This window comes from Ursus maritimus (assembly GCF_017311325.1).
Source record: "Ursus maritimus isolate PB19 chromosome X unlocalized genomic scaffold, ASM1731132v1 scaffold_X1, whole genome shotgun sequence".
NCBI classification, from domain to species: Eukaryota; Metazoa; Chordata; class Mammalia; order Carnivora; family Ursidae; genus Ursus; species Ursus maritimus.
In genome coordinates, this window is record NW_024423319.1 from 23,662,022 (window position 1) to 23,672,335 (window position 10,314).

General features: G+C 34.8%; 1 pseudogene; it reads right to left on the reverse strand.

Moving 5' to 3' along the window:
• Positions 1 to 5,969: 5,969 nt before the first annotated feature.
• On the reverse strand, positions 5,970 to 6,328 carry LOC103680504 (annotated as a pseudogene).
• Between the last annotated feature and the right edge of the window lie 3,986 nt (positions 6,329 to 10,314).

The following is a 10,314-nucleotide window of genomic DNA, read 5'->3' on the forward strand; positions in this document are numbered from 1 at the left end:
ATGTATGGAGGCATGTTGACCTAGGTTCTTATCCTGGTTCTACCACTTAACAGAGCACTTAATCTCTCTATACTTTCATTTCTACATCCGTGAAATGAGGAAAATTGTGCCTACTTTATCTAGTGGTTGTGTAAGTAAAATTAACTCTTTGATTTGTTATCTCTAAAGTACCCACACATGAAAGGGGACTATTACTACTACAGAACTCCATGGCAGAATAAATCTCCAAGAAGGAGAGGCATGCTCATATTTTCTAAATAACTGTCAATATATTTGGATAACTGAGCCACACCTTATTTATGTTAGGGCAAAACATATTTTTGAGTGCAATCATTATGCCACCTTCAGGTGTCATTATTAGACTTCCTTTTTTACAAATTTTCCTTCCTATCCCTCCAAAAGTCATTAATCAAGCCATTGATTGATGTTTGAAATAGTGCAGGTGCTGCTTTTACATATTCATTATTAATCAAACTATTTATTCAGCCCAGTAGATTCTACATACACAACACACACCTCCAGCAACTCCTCACGTTATCCAGAATCTGAAATTTATCATAGTAGTATTCAAAAACATTTTATTAAGGTTATATGAAATGCAAGTTCTCCAAATTAAGAGTCCCAATAGCCTAGCTTCTCCACTGTTACTTCTTTTTTTAAGATTTATTTATTTATTTAAGAGAGAGAGAGAGAGAGAGTGGATGGAGGAGCAGGGGAGAGGGAGAGAGAAACTCAATGAGACTTCACGCTGAACACACTGGGCGCTTGATCTCAAGACCCTGAGATCAAGACCTGAGCTGAAACAAAGAGTCAGAAGCTTAACCAACTGTGCCACTGAGGCACCCCATGACCGTTACTTCTTAAAGAACACTGGTTCTGCTACCTTATTTTTATGTAATCTTCAACAATTTTTAAATAGATTTTTTTTCAGTTTTTTAAAAATGAGATTAGATTTTAATACGCAGATTTTAAAAAATCTGCATAAAAAACAGACTTTTAAAAATCATTCTCTTGGAGAGATACAGGGACAAAATCTTCAAGATGATGTAGTTTAAAGCCCTCTAGTTTTCCAAACAAGAAAACTAGAGATTTTCAGAGAAGTAACTAGCTCAAGATTACAGTGTGCAGAAGAATCTGGTATGCTAATGCTTGTGTTCTTTTCATTTCTTCCCAATGTGGTAAGCATTATTGATTGAGACTCTTAAAAATGGTATTTGTGATGCAGAATTACCAGAAATACCAATATGTTGATCTTGCCAAAACAAACTATTTCAAATTCCATCAGGCCATATTCTAATTTGTGAGCTCAATTTGGTAAGGTGCATATTAAGAAGCACATGGTAACGTGCCTTGTATAAGGTGTTTGATAAAGTTTTTCTGAGGACAATATTTATCCTCTTATGCTGTAGTTGTATCTCTACCACATGGGACCCCAAACCATCTAGGCATATTGTAACTGCATGTGGATGATCATCATATTTTTATGTTTTTATTGGACATAAATGTAAGTGTCATACTGCTTTTTTAGAAACACCTTAGAGTTAATATTTTACTGCAAATGGATCTATAACATTTTCCTCAGCAATGAAAGAGAACATGCACTAGATTATTACATCATATTTGAAAATGAGAAGAAAGTAAATGAATTGACTTTTCAAATAGCAAATTCCAAAAAATAGCCGCTAATTTGTTTACATAGAGCTTAAAATATTTCATCTGCCTCTCCCGTGTATTAATCAACATCTGTTGAAACCAGTTTGATTTTGAGCCCACTATTGAGGGTCATGGGGAGATGAAAATAAAATAACAAACACACCCTTTATGTTTCGAAATTATGTTCTTGTAAACCTAAATTGCATGTATGGGGGAGGGGAGAAACGCACTGTAGAACTTTTTAAGTGACTTAAGTCTACTATAATTTATCATAATTTTTATCTGGCTTAACTTCTATCCATTGAAATTATAATCTGAAAAATTGCCGGTGACCTCCTAAACACACAGAACATTTTATTTTTTATTGTTATATTATTAAATATTTAAAACATAAAAATTATAAACTGTAATATAACAAACACCTCGGTAACCAATATTAATATTGAATTAAAAATATCAACCTCGTAGGGTCAGATTAAATAACAATACACAAAAAGTGCTTAGAACAATGCCTGAATAATACTAAATACTGAATCAACATTGATATGATAATATCATCTTCCTTTGGTGTATTTTCTTTTGATATTTTTAAGAAGAAATAAATCAGAAAAATGAGTCCTCTTGTAATGTTGGTGGGAATGCAAACAAGTGCACCCATTGTGGAAAATAGTATGGAGTTAAAAATAGAACTACCCTATGGTCCAGTAATTGCACTATTGGGTTTTACCCAAAAAATACAAAAACAGTAATTAAAAGGGATAAACGTACCCCTATGTTTATTGCAGTATTATTTATAATAGCCAAACTATGAAAGCAGCCATCAATAGATGAGGGGATACACACACACACACACACACACACACACACACACACACACAGAGCACAAAATATTCCCCGGCCATCAAAAAGAATGAAATCTTGCCATTTGCAAAAACATAGATGGATCTAGTGAGTATAATGCTAAGCAAAATAAGTCAATCAGAAAAAGACAAATACCATGTGATCTCACTCATATGTGGAATTTAAGAAACAAAACAAATGACTCAAGAAAAGAGAGAGAGAGAGAGAGAGAAAGAGAGGCAAACCAAGAAACACATTCTTAACTACAAACTGGTGGTTACCAAAAGGTAGGTGGGTGGCAGGGATAGGTGAAATAGGGTATAGGGATTAAGGAGTACATTTATCATGATAAAAAATTAAAATAAAAAAAAATAATTACATTACAGTTCTCACTCTAAGCATTCTTAATCCATGTTTTTATAAATTACTGTATATGTACTTGCATTTTCATGAATAATATAAAAAACTTTGAAGTTTTGGGGCTCCTGGGTGGCTCAGTCATTAAGCATCTGCCTTCAGCTCAGGGCGTGATCCCAGAGTTCTGGGATCGAGCCCCACATCAGGCTCTTCTGCTGGGAGCCTACTTCCTCTCCCACTCCTCCTGCTTGTGTTCCCTTTCTCGCTGGCTGTCTCTCTCTCTGTCAAATAAATAAAATAAAATCCTAAAAAAAAACTTTGAAGTTTTAAACTTACATAAATGGCACAATACTGCAATATAATTTTGTACTTTTTTAAAGATTTTATTTATTTGTTTGTCAGAGAGAGAGAGAGAAAGAGAGGGAGAACACAAGCAGGGGGAGCAGCAGGCAGAGGGAGAAGCAGGCTCCCCACGGAACAGGGAGCCCGATGTGGGACTTGATGCTAGGACCTGGGATCATGACCCAAGCAGAAGGCAGACACTCAGCCTACTGAGCCACCCAGGCATCCCTATAATTCTGTATTTTTAAAATTATCATCGTAGGAATGCCTGGGTGGCTCAGTAGGTTAAGCATCCGACTCCTGGATTCAGTTCAGATCCTGATCTCACGCTAATGAGACTGAGCCCTGCACTGTCAGGCTCTGTGCTCAGGAGTTGGCTTGGATATTCTCTCTCTCTGCCCCTTCCTCCATTTGTGTGTGCATGCTCTCTCTCTCTCTCTCTCAAATAAATAAATAAATAAATAAATAAATAAATAAATAAATAAATATTTTTAAAAATTGTCATCATGGTTTTGCTATCTACACAGGTTAAGATGGATAGATATAAAGATAGTTTTCTTATTTTATGAACTGTATAGTTTTCCATCTTATGTGCTGGTTTGCTATTGATTAACACTATTAGTATTATTGTGGTGTATCTTCATATTTTGTCAGTCTATATTCATTAACATATATTCGGATTGTATTTCTACCAGACTTTTAATAGATGATTTAATAATTTTATTAGTTATGATTGGTACATAATTGAACTCATTTCTACTAAATCCTCTCCTGTCATCTATTGAATTGCTCAAAATTTTGTCATATATTTTATATATTTCCCCTTCCTCTAGTTGTTTGGAATTTATATTTTATATTTATAGTATTTTAGTAGTTTCCTTTACATTTTAATATTTGTACTTAACCTAAAATTTTAATTAGTCAGTGTCTATATCTTCTTTCCCACAAAGATCTTAAAATACTTTCATTCAAATATTTACCATTTCTATAATATTGCAGTCTAGCATTTTAGGTGCCCATTGTTTTTAAATTCTCCAGTAGTCATCATTACTATGGATTATTACTTTTCATTTAGAGTGACCCATTACTTGTTCAAAATGACCAGCACAGTTTACCAATCTCTTTACCATTGTTCCTTTATCCCAACCCTTCATTTCTTTCATACTGATGTATATACTCTATAGTAGTAAGCTCTAAAATCTTACAGGTCTAAAAATTTCTTCATTTCAGTATTATTCATAAATGGCACTTTAAATTAGTTTATAATTTTAAGTCCAGAGTTATGTTCTATCAGAACTTTTAAGAGGTTGCTTCATTTACTTCTGTCATTTATTATTGTTAATGAGAAGTCTCATGTAAGTCTAATTCCATTGTAGATAATTAATCTTTTCTCTCCAGTAGGAATTAAGATTTTCTCTTTGTCTTTGATAATTCTTGTTTTTACCATTTGATGAGGCTAAATTTAGGCTTGTAATTTTTCATTTTGTTCTGTACCTAGTATATTCCTTAAGACTAAGCAGTTTTGTCCTTCCTCAATTCTGGAAAATCCTCTACCATTTTTGGAAAGTTTTCTCTTTCTCATCTTCTTTTGTTTGTTTGTTTTGCAGAGTCTTATTTCTTTGCTTCTTTATCAATTAGAAAATTTTCCTCTTCATGTCTTCCTGGGAGGGGAGTAGAGTCCAGACAGCTAGGGAACACACATCAGTCAGGGTAGGGGCATGGTGGTGTTATACCAAGTGTAGAAGCATTTCCAAATGGTAAGATGGGCAGCTTGAATTTGCTGATACAAGTTCACTACACACCCAAGAGTCGGTCTTATTCTGTATAGAACCACAATCCGGCCCAATAGGCAAACAAGTTTCCCATGCAGGATCTAAGGACAAAAAATAAGATGTTGAGTAGGCACCCAAAAAAGGTAGGCCATGATTGTTGAATATAATGCAGATGGTGATGTTTTCCTGGGATACCACCATCCCCAGCTGAGCTTAAACTCCAGGTTTACAGTACCAAATTATTTGCTCCCACTCTGTTACATGTTGGGGCAAACCCCAAAAGGGTAGTTGATGTATTACAATGCTCCATAAGGCAATTAGGACAGTGTCAATTTTTATTAGAAGTCCTGGGGTTGTATACCTTCATTGTTTTTGGTGGAATGGGGTGACGAAATGGGGTGATGGTTAGGTCCTGTTCTATACCTATTTCCCACAGTGTGAAAACCTAATACACTGTGGAATTGTTTGCCATTTCCAGGGACATCTAATTATATGTTCCCTTGTAGATGCATCTTTTGGCAAGGACAATAAAAGGTTATCTTTTGTCCCTGTTTGTGGTAAAGCATGTTCTTCCTGCATGTTGTCTACTTGTATTCTAAGGGTGACATCAGAGAACTGACTGAATAGAGAGTAGGCACTTAGAAGATTGAAATGTATGCATTCATTTAATGTCCTCATAGCTGTAGACAGGCAGCATGTCCAAAAGGCCAGTGAATGGGTTTCCTGTCACAGGTTTTTTTTTTCATTTAAATGTTTTATTTAAATTCTTTTGCATTACTTAAGTCTTTCCAAGGCACGCACTAGTACAACACAATCTTCTCCTCTCATATGCAACTAGTCTAGCATCCAAACAGCATGCATAATACCTCGGTAGCAGCAGCACACTGTGCCCGCTCCCAGCGCAGCCCTGCTCATTTGTGTATATTTGGAGCATCTGGAGGAGTGTGAATAGTATTGGGAAGAGGAGAGAGGAGGAAAGAGCCTGAGTTGCTAGCTGGGAGGAGGTCAGCCAAAGTTGTGCAGGACAAGCCTGAACACGTCACCGGTGCAAACCCAAGCATTGTTGGTGTTCTTTAATAGGAACATCTAATGGAACCCCATGATGGGGTTTTCAACAGCTTTGAGCTGGCCCACAATCATGCTGATGATGCAGCTATCTGGCATGGGATGATGGTCCCGCACTGTGATGCTGTGCTGGGTTTTCTGGAATGGAAGACTGGACTGCTGTCCTTCCTCCTTAACGCTGATGTGTCAATATAAATTGAGCTTAGTTGGGTTCTGTCGTTATCAAATAACTGGTAGTAATGTTGAATAAGGCTGGATCCAATCTTCTTCCAGGTTGGCTTTCTCCCACCCTGGAGCATCACTGGGCCTTGTTGAGACCTGAGGGGCTGACACTATGTCTTTCTTATCTTTTAAATTCCCTGCTTCTGGAACTCTGATTAGATATTACTTGATTGGATCTTCTATATCTTCCACATTGCTTGGATTTCTCTTTCATATCTTCTATTTCTTTAATGCTCTATGTTGCAATCCAACTAAGTTCCTCAGATTATATTCTATTTCACTAACTCCTTTTATGTTTTTCTTTCCCTCAAGTTCTTTGTTCAAATGCCTGTATTTTTATTTCAATAATTTCTAATTATTTGTCATTTTTGCTATGGTGTCCTGATCTTGCCTTTATGATATCTATTCTTCCCTTCAACTCTTGATTATCTTAAAAATACTTACTTAAACTACTCTTTCAATTTTTCTATTATTTATATAGTTCACAATGTGTTACTTCTTATATTTATTTTATTTGCTTACTATCTCATGGTGGTTTGCTTCCTTTTGTGGTATGCAATTTTGACCATAACCTCACCTTCAGAGTAATTTTTTTTTAAGATTTATTTATTTGTTTGATGGAGAGAGAGAGAGAGCATAAGCAGGGGGAGCAGCAGAAGGAGTGGGAGAAGCTGACTCCCTGCTGAGCAGGGAGCCAGAACATGGGGCTCCATCCCAAGACTCCTCATAACCTGAGCCGGAGGCAGACACAACAGACTGAGCCACCCAGGTGCCCCAGAGAGTAATTGTTTCTTAAGGGATTCTTCTATGCCATGGATTGTGCAGATTTACTTTAAGCAGTTTCATATTTACTTCTGTTGAACGTCTATGGGTCTCAGTGTTTTCAAGGTTACTTTTACAATAACTTATTGGATTGAAATTTTCACTATCCTTGTACAGTGTGAATTGTATTTTTTTTCTGCATCTAACACTGGCTTAGGGTTCTGATTCCTTGAAGATGACTCTTTTTCATAGCACTTTCAAGATGGCCAACTTTCTTACTAAGTCTCTAGGCCAATGGAGATATTTTAATGCCATTTGATAATATGTAATCTCATTATGTATTTTTTAAATTTTTTAAATTAATACTTTTATTCCCAAATAGAGGGTCAGCTCCATGAGTGTAAAGAATGTTGCCTACTTTTGTTCATCATTATATCTCCAGTTCGAGCACTATATTTTATACATGGATTGTGCTAAATAAATATTTGTTGAGTAAATGAAGTGAGCAAAAATCAATGAAATCACCACAATTCAGCAGCAATTCTGACAGGTAAAGTAGTAAGTGGAGGTTTATAAAGTGGGGTGTGGAAGTTTAGAAAGGGATGAAGAGGAAAAGTAATTGTGAACTTGGATGAGTAAAGGATCAGGAAAATAAATCACAATATATAAGCTTTTGTCTCTCAGTTGAAGAGCTTGTAGTTTCCTTCACTCTTTATCATTTATTACCTAAATCAAGATGAAATATTCTGTGTGAATAAAAACAGCCAGCCTTCAAAATATATATATTACACCTCTTTTACTCTTTAGGAGATAATTCTTGAAATGTGATTTGCATCAGTTTTCAATGAGGTGTAGCTCCTAACTCATTCAAAATCTACATTCAGTGAAGCAGAGTGTTCCTCAGAATTGGAAAAAGCATTCCTTGGTTCTTTTGGTTAAATATCACTTTTTCCTTCTCTTACTTGTTATTTCCCAGAATGAGATGGATTCAATACAGTCTTATGTCATTCATTTGTATTAACCAAACTATTAATTAAAAATCTCAAATATATTTAACATTACTAAAATAATTCAGCTTTGTTTTTCTTGCATAATTTATTCATTTTCCTTTTTTTGGTTTCAGAATCTTATTTTCCATTTTTTTTCAGTCTTAGGTCTTATGTTTTATATTTGTTTTAAAATAGTGAGATTTAATTTTCCCCTGTCCTGGTGTACTGAATTTTTCTTATAGTTTTCTTGAGTACATTTTTTAAACCTAAAGCAATTGATGTGAATTTAAGTGTAAATTTATTAACATTAGATTACCATCATTAAAGCATAGGTGTATGTTTTCCTGATGTTTTAAGAACTATCCTACTTTCAAATGAAGTTTTATCTTTATGTGCTGCTTTCTAACAGCACTGAATTAGAGCAAGAGAATTTGTGTTCATTTTTTTGGCTCTTTGCTAACTAGATCTTTCAAACGCTCTTTTCCTTTGATTCAATGTTGTTAGTTTAAATGTAAATCTGTCTGTCTATCTCTATCTATCATCTATCTATATATCTACTGATCATTTTTATAAATTTATAAATATGTATGCATATTTATATAATAATAATGTCATATATATAAAGACATAGTTAATGGTTCTGCAAACATTCATGATTTGTGTAGAATTCTGAATCCATATTTCATTGAAATGCATAGAGGCTTTTGAGAGTTGGTTGTTAGGTTTAGTTTTTTTTTTTAATCTTGCCACTTACTTTCTGTGTGTTGTTGAGACAGAAGTTCCTTCATTGATTGCTTCTCATTTTCATTGCTGATGGCCCCCATCAGACAGACAGGCTCCAAGCTAATTAGCAGAGCTTTCTTCTTGACTGCTCATTTCCTTGAATTCTCTGCAGGAAGGAAACTTATGAACACTTTGTGAAATTCAACTATATACAGGATAATAATGTAATAGTAGTAAACATTCTATAGATATTTGAATAGATTTGAGACATTATACACCAATCTATACATACATAACTGATAAAGGGACACTCACCATAAAGGCAGTTGGGATAATACTCATGATGCCATTGAACAGAGTTAACAAAGACATTTCCATTCAACAAAATTCAGAAAATTATGTACTTTATAGGCTACTGAGCCAAAAACCTATTTGAACTGGTCCTATCTTATATTCTGGCTCTGTTATTAATAGCTAAATGTTTTAGGCCTAGGAAATTTCTCATCTGCACATTTAGGATAATAATAATAATAATGCACCATGGGGCATTTAAAGGTATTGTATGATAATGGAACACAAAAGAGCATTTAAGAGTATCACATGGAATTATGAAGTGAATGCAGACAAATTGCTTGGCATAGCAACTTGAATAAACAGTAAGTGCCTAAAAAGTATGAGCCATTATTTTCCTGTTGCTTCTGCTGCTGTGTGGTTATTGTTATTTTTATTGCATAGTTAATGAAAGTTGCCATATAAGAAATATAGAACATTTATGACATAGGTACAATGACTTTATTTCCTTACTCATTGTCTATTTTGATTGTCTTTATGAAGAAAAATAAAAATATTGGACAGTCCTTGGCGAAAGGCTCATTAGGTATAGAATTCAATGTTAACTCATTTTATATCCACCTTCAGGCTCAAAATCAGATAGTTAGGATTCAGTAGTCTTACAGACTGCTCATAAATTTGCAATTTACTCTGACCTGGAAGAAACAAACAATGCTGTGCTTTTAAATTTTAGATTTTAAAGTTATAGATTCACACTTTGATGTATTTTCCCAGATTTGCCATTTGATATGAAGAGACAACATAGTGGCTGTTTGGATCCTAATTTATTCCTACATCTGATTAACCAATTCTGAGTTCAGATGGTACTGATGATAGGGTCTTGAAAAGCTTTATCTGCTTAAGAATATTATGTCTTTCTCTATCTAATATTGTATTTAATTATCTGAACAATATTTCCAGGATTGAAATTCCACCAAAACAGTTTTTACTCAGTACAGGCCCAGGATAGCATGTTTGTTATGTTTTATTTCTTACTATCAAAGTTAGATTTTGAGTTTGTATTTAAAATACTTTTTAATTAGGGGTGCCTGGGTGGTTCAGTCACTTAAGCATCTGACTCTTGATTTCAGCTCAGGTCATGATCTTGGGGTTGTGAGATCGAGCCCTGTGTTGGGCTCCTTGCTCAGTGGGGAGTCTACTTGAGATTTTCTTCTGCTCCCTCTCCCTCTACCCCTTCCTCCACTTTTGCACACACACACACACACTCTCTCTCTCTCTCTCAAATAAATAAATAAATA